Genomic DNA, 4,824 nt, shown 5'->3' on the forward strand with positions numbered 1-4,824 from the left:
GACATTCCTTTCATAATTTCAAAGGCACTTTCATATCCCTACCTGTCATAAACACTCAATAGCATCTCCTATATTTCAAAGCTATCCCCCGTACCCAGCCGTCTGCCTTGTAAATGTTTCTATAGTCACAAAGCCCGTGGTTAGTCACTTTCTTTGAATGCAGACTCCACATCCAGAAAGCAGCAATTAACCATAATTATCCCTTGATGCCATATAGCACTCTTTCTCTCTCCCCTTCATTTCTTCCCCTTGTTTCTTTCGGATTCTCTGAGGGTAAAGCAGGGGTATGTTTGCATTCTGAGACCTTTCCAAGATAACTCCACTTACTATCATTCTTTCAAAGGGCTTTGTAGCAATAGGGAAAACTGTAAATGGTAAAGTCAAACTTAATGGTTTTACTTTACCTTACATTCAATTAAAAACAATATTTTCTGATGACAGACTCTTTACAGATCAGGTTTTGGGTGGAAAGTAATAAAATCAGAAATGTGTTTCATTTTAACACTGCAATTTTTGTTTTGTGGTTCTGCCAATATTTACATTAGGATGGAAAATAAGTCACTATTTAGGAAGGATTTAGAAATAATATGATTAATATTAATGAATAATATGAGTTGCATTCAGTGACTTCAATTGATTTATATTTGAGTTACAAAGTCCATGCTCTGATTTACACAGACTTGCAGCAATATTACGTGGTTTTAGTGCCTTGTTCAACAGCTGTTATGTGGATAAGATCTCCCCAAATTAACTGTGCCTACTATGAAGTAAGATTCGCTTCATTAATCATAAAACTCTAACTAAAATGTAAAGGGTTGACTGAAAGTTTTATAAATATAAACTGCCGTTTTAAAACTGAAAAATATTATAAAATAAAATGGTAGATATGATTTTAATGTCAGAAAAAGCTGCTTCACTATAGCAATGCCTGCAGTGTACTGCTTTCAGTATTACAAATCAGTGTGATCAAAGTTTCGAAAATTTCGAACATGATGTTTCACAAATTCTGTAAGCACATAACATATTACATTTATTTAGTTTATTATACAATACAGTGCAAAAGTCTTAGGCAGTTGATGCTGGTTTAAAGGCAAAGGATGGCCACACCAAATATTGATTAGATTTAGACTTTTCTTCTGTTCACTCACTTATATATAAAAATAAACTATTAACATTTCTATTTTTAAAAGCATTCTTATTTTACAGAATTATTTTCACACCTGCCTAAAACCTTTACACAGTACTGTATATATACCTGGAATCCACTGCAAGTGAGACCCACTGAGAGAAACACTTAAGAGTTGAACAAAGGTACGTAAGACTACGACAGCAGACTAAACATAAACATGCTCCAAGTATACATGAAAAACCAAACATTTAGGTCCCTGTAGCATTACTGTTGTAGTTGTTGAGTGTTGCAGTGAGTGGGACAGACAATGTCTGCTAGTACAGACACAATAACAATATGTGGCCTTTTAAAACTAAATGAATGAATTAAATGAATGAAACCAAATTGGTCAAGTTGTATCAAAAGCTAAGCAAAAACAATAAATGCATTCTATTTTAAATATGTTCAGTCAACTGATCAATCATATTTTTTAGTAAAATAAGTCATAATCTAATAATTTAAAAAGTCAAATCTATTACAAGTTTTCCCTAACACTGGATGATCTTAAAGAGGAGCTGCTAGCAGTAAAAGAGTTTCATTAGTCTGACTTCTAGTGGTTCCACGTTTTAATGTCTACAGGATGTTTTGAGGGCTTTTCTACCTTGGTGAGAAGATAATTCTGAGTTAAACATTTGTAATATGCTAATGTTAAGATGAACACATTTGTGTATAAAAGCATAGCATCTTGCATTTACAGCTTAAATCTTATAAGTAAAGTGCTGTGTGTACTATAAGCTTTAGTGTGGATCCCCTCCAGGTTTCTGCCAGTGCTCTCTACTTTTCTTTTCCTTTAATATGTTGAGTGATATTTTTGGACCCATAGTCTCATAAGATGCCTGACTCCACCATCTCCCTCCCCAGAATACATGTACTGAATACTAAATTCCAGGCAAAGAAAAAAGGGACACGCTTAAAGTAGGATTGCCATGTTTTATCTCTGTTCAGCGGTAATGTGCGCTCGATGAGTTTGCATGCAAGGCTGCCAAAAAGAGAAAATTGTGCGGCCGTCTCATAAGAAACTATAGGGTGAGCTTTGATGTACTTGAATGAGAAGGAGCGGCTGTTGTGTGATCACTCTCTGAAACCATCAACTAGGCTGCTGTATCTAGCAATTATCCATCAGGAACCATAAGGAACAGGCGAGGGCAGTTTTTTTATACCTACATATTACTATATATTATATATACTATATACAAACCAGAAGGAAAACATAGAATTCCATGTTCTCTGATGCAGAAGAAAATAACTAAATATTTCTTTGGGGGGAGGTAAAATGAGCACTAAAGAGGTCAACAGAGCAGTAGAAAGCTGAAAAAAGGAAGTGACAAAACAAATATAGGGGCATTTAAAGCAATTAAATTCACATAAAAAATAAACCCAGAATTCGTCATTTACCTGAATTCCTATTTGGAGTTATTTGCCTCTTTTTGTAAACACTGCAGCTTTACTGAGATACTATTTTCACTTTTTGTACTAAATCAGAAAGTCCAGGAAACGCTCCCTCGCTGCGGCAGCTCTGGGTTTTTATTTTGGCTTCCTGGACACAGTGGATCGAGTGTTTTTTGAGAACAGACTGTTTGGTTCTGGCCTTCTTGTGCTCTGCCACATGTCGTAAAAAGAGACACCCCAAGAGACATCTGTGGTATGTGTTTGTGCTAGACTTTGCATGTGTGTGCATGTACATTTTTTTATTCACTTCAACTCAAGAAGTCATATTCAAGGATTGTAATCACCACTTTGGTTGTATCCATGGTTTCATCAAGGACATGACAGAAAGAGGTGGTCTTGCCAAAATAGTCTTGTCTGGTGTTTGTTTATTACAGGAAATAAATGTTCAATGATAATAAGCATTTGTTTTCTATGGATTGTGGTTTTCTTAGTCACAGTGGGTATGTGAATGTCTGCTTTGATGTCTGTGTGTGTTCCGGTTAGGTTTATAGACTTTTAAACTGTAAACTGATTAACAATTCATTTATGTCTTCAAATAAATTACTTTTCATTTAAAGGTGGGAAAGATATATTTTTAACTATGCAAATTACCCGAATGAGTCCTCATATGCAATCTGCTGACTGTCTTTCGAGGCAAAACCTAGTGGATCATGTGCAATAATTACATTTACTCTGGTGCAATAAATAGTCATATCCCAGTGAAAAATAACAATGGATATATTTTACATATTATTTTAAAACCTGTGTTGTTGGCTGTGGATGTTTGTTTGCTGAAATTGTTTTATTTTCATAGTGTTTTACTGTTTTTACTGTTGTTTTTATTGCATGGATCAGGATTCGGATGAGAATCAAATCTGTTGCACTCTGTACAACTATAATAAAGGCTTTCTATTCTATTCTGAAGTGTTTTCAGTAATTTTCAGTAGAAAGGTTTAGTTCCCTATTGTGATTAAGCCAACCATAACATTGTAACATCCAAACTTAGACTGTTTGTGTGTCTTTATCTTAAAGCAGGTCCACAACAGGTACTTTGGCAGGTGCCTACTTGTTCTCAGTGTGATCCTGTGGTGTGCTTCCATTGTCTTCCACGTGTTGTAGGTCCCTGCAGGTGATGAGGCTTTTATTTTAGTCTGCAACTACACGTTTGGCAAGCTGAAGGAATTATAAAAACACAGACAGCAGGCATCAAGTAGTATTCAAATCAATGTACAGTTATGCTCTTACTGATCAAATTATCAACTTTCTTTGCAGAAACCAATATTTCAGTTAGTTGTGTTGAGTCAAGTATTTAAAACAAACACAAATATACAAATATGCACAGCAGCTCTTTATATTCCTAAAGTTTTTGGTCTTTGAAAAAGTCAAGTCAGAACCTGGAACTGTGGAGGGAGAAAAAGTCTGTTGCACATTTAAAACCATTTAAAACACAGATTATCATAGCACAGAGTTGCATAGTATAAAATGTCCAAGTAAAAAGTTAGACCTGTGTCCACAAACATTCAGTCATAGTGCCCTCAAATGCTGCCTTGTCTTCTAATATGCCTTTAATGGCACAAGGCAAAGCTGCTTCAGATCCTCTGTATCTGTAATTCTACTTACCAACCATGACAGCATGTGGCTGGTATTGTTTTCACCTTGAAAGTCTGCGTGCGTGTCTTCAACGCAAAAAGTGGTCCTTGAGACACCAACTGTAGGGAGAACTACCACAGAACGGTTTCAAGGTGATTAAATGTCTGTCTGTCTGTCTGTCTGTCTGTCTGTCTGTCTGTCTGTCTGTCTGTCTGTCTGTCTGTCTGTCTGTCTGTCTGTCTGTCTGTCTGTCTGTCTGTCTGTCTGTCTGTCTGTGGAAAGATTTTGTCACTGTGATATCCTCAAAACCATGCAAGATGCAGTCATAAAACTGTACAGGTGTGTCCTTAAGATAAAAATAAAGGCCAAGCACCAGAAGAAGGGAGGTAAGAAGTCTGTGTGTGTGTTTGTCATGGCAAAATGTGGTACCAAAGAGGTAAACAAAAAAACATGCACAAACACACACATACATTGATCTCACTATGTGTATTAGTCATAAACTAGAGAAATGTTCAACAAAACACATACATATGATTCTAACATTGGTTAAAAGTTGGCCCAGCGAGGCATATTCTGTTTCACCAACATACTTCTCTCACATAATTTCACCATGGACACAGATTTAAATCAGCTTAGCG

Source organism: Centropristis striata, chromosome 14 (assembly GCF_030273125.1).
Source record: "Centropristis striata isolate RG_2023a ecotype Rhode Island chromosome 14, C.striata_1.0, whole genome shotgun sequence".
Taxonomy (NCBI): domain Eukaryota; kingdom Metazoa; phylum Chordata; class Actinopteri; order Perciformes; family Serranidae; genus Centropristis; species Centropristis striata.